Below are 12908 nucleotides of genomic sequence, written 5' to 3'. Positions count from 1 at the left end.
GAGAGAGAGAGAGAGAGAGAGACCGAGCGCAAGTGGGGCAGGGGCAGAGAGAGAGACACAGAATCCAAAGCAGGCTCCAGGGTCAGCACTGTCAGCATAGAGCCCAAAACAGGGCTTTGTGACCCACAAAGCACAAGATCATGACCTGAGCCAATGTTGGATGCTCAACCGACTGAGCCACCCAGGTACTCCAATACTATTTATTTCTTTTAAATACTAAAAAGCAACTGATCTACAATGAAAACAAACCATTCAAAAGCCTGAGATAGTTTTAAGAAGGGGTAAACACTTTGTATTAGTTATCTGTATCATTCAAAATAAAAAATGATATTTATATGGGCGCCTGAGTGGATCAGTTGGTTAAGTGCCTGACTCTTGGTTTGGGCTCAGGTCATGATCTCATGGTTTGTGGAATCAAGCCCCATGTTGGGCTCTGCACTGATAGCACAGAACCTGCTTTGGATTCTCTCTCTCTCCTCTCTCTCTGCCTCTCCCTGCTTGCATGCCTGCTCTATTCAAAATAAATAAATTTTAAAAAATTGGTACCTATATATGGTCATTACCATTTAACTCAGATGTTCAAACTCAACATACTTGATGAAACTATTTGCCCTAAAGAAAGGGTTTTGTTTGTTTGTTTGGTTTTTAGATTTTTTTATTTTAATTCCAGTGTAGTTAACATACAGTGTTATATTAGTTTCAGGTGTACAATATACTGATTCTGCAATTCTATACATTATTCAGTGCTCATCAGGATCAAGTGTACTCTTTAATCCCCATCCCCTATTTCACCCATCCCATGACCCATCTCTCTTCTGGTAACCATCAGTTTGTTCTCTATAGTTAAGTTTTCTTGTTCTGTCTCTCTTTTTTTTTCCCTTTGCTCATTTGTTTTGTTTCTTAAATTCCACATGAGTGAAATTATATGGTATTTGTCTTTCTCTAACTGACTTACTTCACTTAGCATTATACTCTCTAGCTCTATCCATGTTGTTGCAAATGGCAAGATTTTTTAACTTTTATTTTTAACTTTTATTTATTTATTTTGAGACAGAGAGAGGGAGAGAGAGGGGGGTGCTGGGAAGGGCACAGAGAGAGAGGGAGGGAGAGAGGGAGGGAGGGAGGGAGAGAGAGAAAGAGAGAGAGAATGAATCCGAAGCAGGCTCCGTACTGTCAGTAGAGAGCCCGAAGAGAGGCTTGAACCCACAAACCATGGGATCATGACCTGAGCTGAAGTCAAACGCTTAACCAACTGAACCACCCAGGCCCCCTCATTAGTTTTTTTTTTTTTTTAATTTTTTTAAGTTTATTTATTTGAGAGGGAGAGAGAAAGAACAAGCAGTGGAGGGGCAGAGAGAAGGAGAGACAGAATCCCAAGCAGGCTCCACACCATCAGTGCAGAACTGGATGTGGGACTCAAACTCATGAACTGTGAGATCATGACCTGAGTTGAGATCAAGAGTCAGACGCTAAACTGACTTTGCCACCCACGCGCACCTTCATTCTTTTTTTTACAGCTGAATAATATTCCATTGTGTGTGTGTATGTACATATAAATATACACACACCAATCCTCTTTGCCCATTCATCTATCAGTGGACACGCTTCCATATCTTGGTTACTGTAAATAATGCTATAATAAACACAGAGGTGCATGTATCACTTTGAATTAGTGTTTTTGTATGTTTTGGGTAAATACCTAGTAGTAATTACTGAATCATATGGTAATTCTATTTTTAACTTTTTGAAGACTTTCCATACTGTTTTCCACACTGGTTGCACCAGTTTGCATTCCTATCAACAGTGCATGAGGGTTACTTTTTCTCCACATCCTCCCCAACACCTGTTGTTTCTTGGGTTTTTGACTTTAGCCATTCTGAAAGGTATCTTATTGTAGTTTTGTTTTACATTTCCTTGATGATGAGTGATGTTCAGCATCTTTTCATATGTCCACTGGCCATCTGTATGTCTTCTTTGGAGAAATGCCTGTTCATGTCTTCAGCCCATTTTTTAATTGGGTTATTTTTTGGGTGAGTTGTATCAACTCTTTATATATTTTAGATACTAACCCTTTATCTGATAGGTCATTTGCAAATATCTTCTTCCATTCTGTAGGTTGCCTTTTAGTTTTGTTTGTTTCCTTTGCTGTGCAGAAGATTTTTATTTTTATGTAGTCCCAATAGTTTACTTTCACTTTTGTTTCTCTTGCCTCAAGAGACGTACCTAGAAAAATGTTGCTATTGGCTGATGTCACAGTAATTACTGCCAGTGCTCTTTTCGATGATTTTTATGGTTTCAGGTCTCACATTTAGGTTTTTAGTCTATTTTGAGTTTATTTTTGTGTTTGGCGTAAGAAATTGGCCCAGTTTCATTCTTTTGCATGTTGCTGAGCTGTTTTCTCTACACCATTTGTTGAAGAGACTGTCTTTTTCCCATTGTATATTCATTCCTCCTTTGTCAAAGATTAATTGACCATATCACTTTGGGTTTATTTCCGGGTTTTCTATTCTATCTATTTCTATTCTATTATGTCTGCATTTTTCTTTCTTAGTAGGTATTTTTTAAGATTACTTATTTATTGGGGCACCTGGGTGGCTCAGTCGGTTAAGCGGCCGACTTCGGCTCAGGTCATGATCTCGCGGTCCGTGAGTTCGAGCCCTGCGTCGGGCTCTGTGCTGACAGCTCAGAGCCTGGAGCCTGTTTCAGATTCTGTGTCTCCCTCTCTCTGACCCTCCCCTGTTCATGCTCTGTCTCTCTCTGTCTCAAAAATAAACAAACGTTAAAAAAAAAAAAAGATTACTTATTTATTAAGAGAGCGAGAGAGAGAGATAATGAGTGGGGGAAGGGCAGAGAGAGAGAAGGGGACAGAGGATCTGAAGTAGGCTTCATGCCAACAGCAGAGAGCCCCATGTGGGGCTTGAACTTCACGCATCATGAGATCATGAACGGATTCGAAGTCAGATGCTTAACCAATTGAGCCGCCCAAGCACTCCTCTTTTTTTTCTTTTTAAGTAATCTCTACATCCAATGTGAGGCTCAAACCTTAGGACCCAAGATCAAGAGTCACATGATCTACTGACTGAGCCAGCCAGATGCACCAATCTATGTGTCTATTTTTACGCCTCTACCATACTGTTTAGATTGCTATAGCTTTCTAATATAACTGGAAGTCTGGAATTGTGATACTTCCAGTTTTGTTGTTTAAAGAACATAAACTGTTAGTATGACAAAATACATTTAAAGAGAGTAATTTTTATGGTTTTTTTTTCAGAAAAATCAAATGATTATTCACTAAACACTTAAGATACACTATGTGATCTTTTAGTAAATACTATTAATTCTTTAGGTAATTTTAAAAACATTATATATATTGTGCCTAAAATGTATGAAAATTAAGGTAACAATCAAATTAAAAATACTATATGTATCATACTATGACCTGAATGTTTGTGTTCCTCTAAAATTCATGTTGAAATTCTAACCTCCAAAGATGATGGTGTTAGGAGGTCAGAACTTTGGGATGTTCTTAGGTCATGTGAAACCCTCATGAATGGGATTAGTGCCTCTAAAAAAGAACCCCCAGAGAGCTCCCTCACCTCTTCAGTCATATAAGGATAAGACAAGATATCTGCAACATGAAAGAAGGCCCTTGCCAGACCATGCTGGCACCCTGATCCAGACTTCCAGCCTCTAGAACTATGAGAAATAAATCTGTGTTGCTTATAAGCTATACAGTCTGCATTATTTTGTAATAGCAGCCAGAATGGACTAAAACAGATGACCTCAAAGAACAAATACCATGTGTATACAGTCTCAAATATATGAAAATAGTTTAAGGTATCAATATTAAAAGTTAATCTCTTGTCTCCAAGTTAATTTCTTGTCTCCAATTCTCAGAATCATGAAAAAGAAAAGAAATTGTGACACATACTACAACATGGAAATACTTGGAAGACATTATGACAAATGAAATAAACCAGACACAAAAAGAAAAACATATGATTCCATTTTCTATAGGATACCTAGAATAGGCAAATTCATAGAGACAAAAGGAGAAAAAGATAAGAGCTGAGAGAAGGGGGAATGGGGAGCTATTATTTAATGGGTACAGTTTCATTTTGAGAAAATGAAAAGTCCTAAACATGGATGGTGGTGGTGGCAGGACAACAATGTGAGCATATTTAATGGGACTTAACTGTACACCTACAAATGGTTATAATGGTAAGTTTCATGTGATGTAAATTTTGCCACAATAAAAAATATATATCCCCCAATTTAGGTTGGTAACACCGCAAACAAAAGTACAGTAAAACCTGGGTTTGCGAGCATAATTCGTTCCGGAAACATGCTTGTAATCCAAAGCACTTGTATATCAAAGCAAATTTACCCATAAGAAATAATGGAAACTCAGAAGATTCGTTCTACAACCCAAAAATATTCATATAAAAATGATTACAATACTGTCTTATCATACAAAATAATAAAGAAAATACAAAATATAAAGAAAAATAAACAAATTAACCTGCACTTACCTTTGAAAACCTTCATGGTTAGTGTGGGGGAGACAAGAGAGAGGAGGGTTATTGTGTAGGACAACTTTCACTATCACTGATGGAATCACTGCTATCTATTGGCTCAATGGAATCTTTCTCTTTTCGTGCAACTTTAACAAGGAACCTATCCAATGACACTTACTTTTGACTCCTTTTGAGGATTTCACGGAAATGTGACATTGTATTATCATTAAACAGATTCATCGCTTGCACTGCTACAGACTTATTTGGGTGGTGCTTTTTTACAAAATTTTGCACTGTTTCCCACATTTTACACATCGTCTTAATCTCATTTGAAGTGAATGGATCCTTCCACCTTTTTCTCTTCCTCCTCTGCAGACAAGATGCAGACATAGACTTATAAAACCTTGCAATTTCAGCCACTTGCATATCTCGATAGTACTTCTCAATGATTTCCTTCTTAACTTCCATCATAATCATCTCCTTCTTCTTACCGCCTTTCTTTTCAACCTTTTTCTACATGGGAGCCATTGTGTATGTTCGCATGGATGTTGACTACAGTACAGTATTAATAAACTCTTGTCATATACTATATTTAATGTAATTGGCAATAAGGCAGCAGAGGAATGGGTCTATGTCTGCAGGCAGCCTGACCGAGAATAAAGCAAAGCATTCCTAAGCTTACTTTTGTATGGAAAAGCAAAGGACTGTCCATAGGTGCTTTGAAGTGACAAAAAATACACTAGCACCAGTTGTGGACACTTGAAAAACCACTGATTTCTGCCAAACACCGTGGCCTGAGATTGAGCATCAGAGCATGGGAGACAATCACCCCCAATGCCGCAGAGAGAGAGAGAGAGAGAGAGAGAGAGAGAGAGAGAGAGAAGAACTATTATTTCAGTTGTGATTATGTGACATTTGGTGTCACGTATTACTCGTATTACAAGACATCAGTCATTTATCAAGTTAAAATTTATTAGAAATGTTTGCTGATCTTATGGAACACTCACAGAACAAGTTACTCGCAATCCAAGGTTTTACTGTATATTTTAGCCAGATCCATCTGGCTAAAGACAAAGGGGAAAAATGGAAAGAATCAGGGAAGATGCAAACACGGAAAGGCACAGCAAAGTTTTATCTTCATATCAATGAAATTTGTAATTATATATTTGTGTGTTTATTGATTATTATTTATGTTCTCCAATAAACCGAAGGCCTGTGAGGCCAGAATGTTCATGTTCTCCTCAATATTTTACTTCCAGTGCCCAGCAAATTTATTGAATTAATGACTGAAAGCACCACAATACCAAAGGTCACAGATTCAGTACTATGTAACTAATATTATAAAACTCCATAGTTTAAAAGTCCTTTATTTTTCCACATTTTATTTACTTAGCTATAATAGTTTACTTGCTTCCAGACCCCAGTACTTTAACAGAATCATGAGTGTTTTTAAAGCCTATCTATAGGCCTCAAGTTGCATCACGTACTAGTAACATACTAGAGACGGGGTCGATGAGGGACCCTAGGCTTCGGTGCTCTAACAGCAATGAATTAGGTTTCATGCTGATCTTGTTCTGAAACTTCTCACTCTTACTTATGAAGACTAAATATGTAAATGAGTTTCCTTCCTTATGTATCCAACATCAGTGGCTGAATTTCTTGTCTCCAATTCTCAGTCTTAAAGTAAGTGAGATTCAAAACTTGTTTCCACATAGCCTTGAAATCTGTTGCCTTCCAACAGACACTGATAACTTGTACAAGCCTTGATTATACTAAAACACCAGAACTCATATTCTCATTTGCACTTGGTTTATGATAGCCTGTACTGTTTGATGTTGAATTGATTTCTCAAGAACTGATACATTTAAATTCTTATCTTATTAACTCATCACATTATAACTTTTACATGTGATCATATAGCCTGTTTGTCAAAGCTGTAATATGGACCAAAGATCTAAGTATGAGTTAAAACTATAAACACATAGTAGAAAACATGGAGGTAAATCTTTATGACCTTGGATTCGGTGATAGCTAGATATGTATATGGGTATGACACCAAAAGCATAAGCAAATAATAGTAGTAATAATAATAATAATCAAGCTTCATAGAATTAAAAACCTTTGTATATCAAAGGAAACTATTATGAAAGTAAAAAGACAACCTACAGAATGGGAGAAAATATTTGTAAGTGTCTAGTAACCACAACGTGCAAAGAGCTCTTGTAACTCAAAAACAAAAAGAGAACCCAATTTTTTTAAATGGCAAAAGGCTTATATAGATATTTATCCAAAGCAACACAAATGGCAAAAAAATACATGCAAAGATGTGCAAAGAAAGACTAGGTGTTAACTAGAATGGAGGGCAAATGGAATCTTTGTAGATTGCTGGTGAAAATACAGAATGATGTAGCCACTACAAACACAGTCAGGCAGTTCCTCAAAAAGTTAGACATATACTTACTATATGACCTAGCAATTCTGCTCACAGGTTTATATCCCAAAGAACTGGAAATAAGTATTCAAACCAATAGTTGTACATAAATGTTCATAGTAGCACTATTCATAATAGCAAAAAAGTAGAAGCAACCCAATTAGCCAACAAGAGATGAATGAATAAGGGGAACCTGGGTGGCTCAGTCGGTTGAGCGTCCCACTTTGGCTCAGGTCATGATCTCACAGTCCATGGGTTCGAGCCCCATGTTGAGTTCTGTGCTGACAGCTCAGAGCCGAGAGCCTGCTTCAGATTCTGCATCTTCCTCTCTTTTGCCCCTCCCCTGCTCGTACTCTGTCTCTTTCTCTCTCAAAAATAAATAAACATTAACAAAAAAAAATTAAAAAGAGATGAATGAATAAATATGTATTTATTGTATACAGTGGGATATTATTCAGCTGTAAAAAGGAATGATGTATTGAGACATACTACAATGTGGATGATTCTTGAAAACCTTATACTAGGCGAAAGAAGCCATATGCAAAAGGTCAGATATTATATGATTCCATTTATATAAAATATTCAGAATAGGTAAATCTACAGGGATAGAAAGCAGATTAGTGGTTGCCAGGAACTGAAGGAAGGCAGAAATGGGCAGATTGGGAGTGACTGCTAAATGGATATGGGGTCTCTTCTGAGGGTGATTAAAATGCTTTGGATTAGATAAAGATCATGTCTATACAACATTATAAATACACTAAATGTCACTAAGTTGTATGCTTTAAAATAAAACTAATTTGTAATTCTTACAGTGGTAACAGTTATCCAAAAATACATGTGTTTGCAAAATATGTCATGATTTAGCAGACATTTTTTTTGAGAATTTTATTTCCAACTCATGTTAGAGAAATTCAGTGCCTAATCCTCATTTCTATATATGGAAAAATAATATTTGCACTGAAAGAAAACAGGGAGTCTTGCTTTGCTAAAGGAAAAAAAAATAACTGAACTTTTCCTACCATAATATTTTGATTTTAGCTCCTTAAAAATTATTACTATTGAATTTTATAAAATATTCTTTGACATCATGGCCAGCATACATTTAATGTTTAAACCGAAAGGAGATGGTATTCCACTGATCTATAGCTTATCTACTTTTTATCATTAAGGAAAAATGATCAAAAGATAATTGAATTGAAGAAGACTTTAGTTATGATATATGGGATAGAATTCCCTGCTTCTATAAAATAAAACTGAATTTTTAAATTATGAATTCTAAACCCCTTTACTACTGGCCCCAACTCTACCCACCTTCACTGACAAATTCACCAGCCAAGATTCTCAGCATCAAATAGGAAAAGCATCAGTAATTCTTTGCAAATATTTTACATTCTCATACTGGTTTTCAGGTAAGAAACAAAAAAGTGAAACAGAAATGATAAGAAGGGGGTCAAGATGTTCAAGTGTGCTATATGAAGAGTTTAGTTTTTATTTTAAGAGCAATGGAAAGATGCTAAAGGGTTTTAAACAAGGGAAAGTTATGTTCTTATATGTATTTTTAAAAGATCACCCTGCAGCATTAGGGGGAAAATGGATTCAAGGGTATAACAGTGGATGTAGGGAGATATTTACAAGTTTATTCTACATGAGCAGGAAAGATATGATGGTAGTTTTTGGACAAGGGCATTGATAGTAAGAGTGGAAAAACAGATATATTTTAGAGATATTTGTGATATGGAATCATTAAGACTATTAGAAGGAGGTCAGATAGAGGGATAAATCAGTTATAACCCCCTAGGTTTCTGGTTTGGACAAATGGACAAATCATAATGCTATTTTCCCTACTTTATGCCACTACTATTCCCTTATAGCTCTTATCGCCCTTTTGCTTGTTCTTGCTGTTAAGCTGTATGAGGTCCTGATAAAAAAAAGGGTGGCATACTATTTTTCTGTGTTTACCTGGACCTAGCAGAGTACTCAGATGTAGCATTTTTATATAGGCTATGGATTAGTACAAAAAGACCAAAATTACCCACCCACTGCAAGTTCCTGATTTATTTAGCCAAAGATGCAGATAAACACCCAGTGAATGTCAGTATACCTTCCCTTGACTGCAAGGACATGCTGAATTTGCAATATAAGAAAAGCTAAATATCCTGTGGCAACTGCACCTCTTTTTATAGTTTTATATCACTACTCAGAAATAAAGTACACAAATATTTTTGTCTTTAGGAAAATGTTAGCTTCTTCATTTAGGAGAATATTAATATGACTTTGTTGGTTCATAAATCTAACTCAGTTATGGTAAGGCAACATCCTCAACTAAGTGGAAAAGCTGAGTAAGCCTGGCATTTCTGCAAGCTTTCCTTGCACCTCACTACTTCGCATCCCAAAGAATGGTTTCACCTCACTGGCACATGGCAGATGGCCCTAAAATAAATCTCATTAAGAGTTTGCAATTATTATTCTTCAATACACCACTGTATATTCAATCCACAGCTTATGTGTAGCTCTGAATTATATTGTTTAAATAGTGAATAAATGAAAATATATGAATATTTGTTAGATAAATACTGAGGGAACAAGCCAATTTATTAGCTCATAGATTGTGAAGTTCTTGGTCTTTTATAATAACATCATTATGATCTAATAAGTACATATATTTTATGAATATAGGAACTATATTCCATGCAAATTTCTCAAGTCCTCACATTCTTATACTACAGCAGCAACATACTTCTGACTATATTCAATGGTAGAAACACTATAGTATGGGTCAGTGGTAGCATCATTTCCTTTAACGTATCTTATAAACTGACTTAGAGCTGCCACACAATTTTTTATTAGGATCTTCAAAAGTTAACTCAACTTTTAAGATTGAATTTGGAAGTACTATTCAAATTCGGTTAGAAGTAGTTTTAGTAGGACATCTTCTTTTATATGTTCTAGTCTTAAATAGTCAGGGCTGAGTATTAAACTAGATGCCAAATGTATGACACAAAAATAATACTGCCTGGTCCACAGAAAAATAAGCTAATACTTCTAGTCCCTGACAAAAAGGAGTAGACATGTCTATCCCTATTCATCCCACTAGTTAAATATAAAAACCCTGAATGTGATAACACAAAACAAATATTAGAAAACTCTGAAAGGCAGGGAAAAGAAGAAGGACACGAGAGGGACCATAGGAGTGGAAGAACAACCCACAGTGATAAATTCTCTGGCTTTCTTCTTTCCTCCCAAATATCTCAAAGTAGGTACTAGAGAAATCCACAACCTCAAAATGCTAATGGACACAAATAAAAAACAGTCTCAAGCAAATTCTGCCCTCCCTAGCCAAGGAACTGAGAAGTGGGCAAACAAGTAGGACAGAAATCATACTGACAATAACCACTCTATTCCCGCCATATACCACTGGAAAAAGGAATTAAAAAAAAATCCTTGCTATTTCTGTCAATAAAGGAAGGTCAAACCAGAAGCCTGAAGTTCTACCCTCATCAAGTACAATGAGGCACCCCTTCACACATCCTTTAATGCAGTGTCAGCAGGGGTCAAGTTAGGAGCTAAGACCGCCATCACTTCTCCCAGTATTGATAGGAACCTCTCCCTTAGACACAATATCATCAGAGATCTATTACAATAAAAGATTTAAATAAGATCTAAAGTCTCAAACATAAAACACTCCCAATGGAGACAAGTGAAAATCACTCATCATACCAAGAACAAAAAAATCTCAACTTGAAGGAGAAATTGTAATTAAGAAATACCACCACCAAGATAATAATGCACATGTTAGAACTACTTGGCAAAGATTTTTTTTTAAAGTAATCTCTACGCCCAATGTGGGGCTTGAACTCATGACCCTGAGAACAAGAGTCACATGCTCTACCAACTGAGCCAGCCAGGTGCTCCTTGACAAAGATTTTAAAGTAGCCATGATTAAAATGCTCCAATAAACAATTATGAATGATCTTGAGACAAATAAAATAGGAAGTCACAGCAAATAAATCAGCGATATAAGAATCAAATGGAAATTTTAAAACTGAAAGTTATAAAAACCAAAGTAAAAAACTCAATGCATGGGTTCAACAGCAGATGAAAGAGGAAAAAAATCAGTGAACTTGAAGACAGAACAATAGAAATTACCCAGCTTTAATGACACTGATAAAATAGGCTTAAAAATAAAATGAACAAAGATTCAGGGACCTGTAGGTTAATACTAAAAAATCTAACATTCATGAAAATAGAAATCCGAAAGGAGAGGAAAAAGAATGTGGGCCTGAGAAAAGTATTTAAAGAAATAAAGGGGAAAATTTCCCAATTTGACAAAGAGCACAAACCTAGAGTTTCAAGAAGCTTAGAAAATCCCAAACAGGATAAACCAAAAGAAATCCATGCCAAGACAGGTCATAATTAAACTTCTGAAAAGTAAAGACAAATGAAAATGATTGGAAGTAGTTAAAGAGAATGATGCACTCCCTTTAGAGGAATAATTAAAACAACAGTGTATTTTTCATCAGAAAACATGGAAGTGCCAAATTTTTCAAGTCCTAAAGAAAAAAAATGCTAAACTAGAATTCTCTAATCAGTGAAAATATCCTTCTGGAATGAAGCTGACATGAAGACATTTTAAATAAAGGAAATGGTAGAGAATTTGTTGCTAGCCACCTTACCCTAAATGAAAATCTAAAGGGAAACTCTTCAAACAGAAATAAAATGATAAAAGAAGAGAACCTGGAAGGTCAGAAATGAAAAAATAACGGTGGAAAGGCTAAAAACATCCTTCTTTTGAAGTTTTAAAATTGTGTTTGATAGTTGAAGCAAAAACTATAACATCATCTAATGAGGTTCTCAATGCCCCAAGTAGGTAAACCTATAGACACAGAAAGTAGATTACTGGTTACCTAAAAGGTGTGGTGGTAGTAGAGGAATTGGGGAAGTAACAGCTAAGTGGTGTGCAGTGTGGGGGAGGGGATAAATGAGAATGTTCTAAAATTTATTGCAATGGTGGATGTATAACTCTTTGAATGCACCAAAAGCCATGGAATTATTCACTCTCTATGGCAAATCACATGGCTTCTGAGTTATATTTCATTAAAGCTATTAAAAATTGTCAGGGACTATTTCTGGATAAATCTATAAATAATTTTCAAGATAAGAAACTTTCTTATCAGCATAAGACTTTAGCACTAACAGAGTGTAGTGTACTTTAAGAGGTCATTGGAAGTACACATTTTAGTCTGACATATCATTTCCTTAAAAGTTTATCATCATATGGAAAAGGTGTAATCTAAAGTTACATGTGTTATCATATAATATATAAAGTATGAGTCTGATTTTCAGCTAAAAAAATTCAATGATATTTAATTGCATTATGCCATATGATGCTAAATTCTAGTAATCTAAAAGACATCAGGCTTTCAAAAAAACTGCATGCTCTTGATGTCAAAAATTAGCTCTAAATGAAAAAATAGTTAAGTAGCAGAAGAGGCTAATTATGTTGGTTTAAGTCCTTTAAATTTCAAAATAAAAAGTGTTCTGTCTTTGCCAAGCTGAATATAATAGCCTGTGAATTATAAGATCAAGCAAGAAAACTGTATGTTTTCTAAAATGTGACTATCCTTCATCAAGTTTTATACTTAGGGCAGCTAAAAGACCTATGTGGAGGGATCAGCATTAAGCCCAAAGGACAGGCAGTGCACAGCAAGAAAGAAAGCAATTCCCTCGTGTCTTTTGCAGGTCACTACCAAGGACCATGTTAGCAGATCCATACCAGACCCTTAACAGGCAGTTCTGCTGCTACCAGTAATTAGCTTGGACAGCTCTGGCTCCAAGAGTAGCAGCAAGGCTACACCATAATGAGCTCAGCTGGGATTAGCAGGACAGGGCAGGGAACCAAGAGAGCTCAGGCATTCTGCATTGCGTATGTATCTAGGAGATCAAACAAGGATGGCTGGCTA

The 12908-nt window shown here is 35.9% G+C and overlaps 1 protein-coding gene across 4 annotated transcripts in view; it reads right to left on the bottom strand.

Annotated features, from left to right (window-relative positions):
* CNTLN (centlein) overlaps window positions 1-12908 on the bottom strand; it is a 311923-nt gene that overhangs the window by 126974 nt on the left and 172041 nt on the right. The gene's annotated exons all lie outside the window — the stretch shown is intronic.

The sequence above is a fragment of the Felis catus genome, chromosome D4, assembly GCF_018350175.1.
Source record: "Felis catus isolate Fca126 chromosome D4, F.catus_Fca126_mat1.0, whole genome shotgun sequence".
In the NCBI taxonomy this organism is placed as follows: Eukaryota; Metazoa; Chordata; class Mammalia; order Carnivora; family Felidae; genus Felis; species Felis catus.
This window is presented reverse-complemented; position numbering and strand designations above follow the sequence as displayed.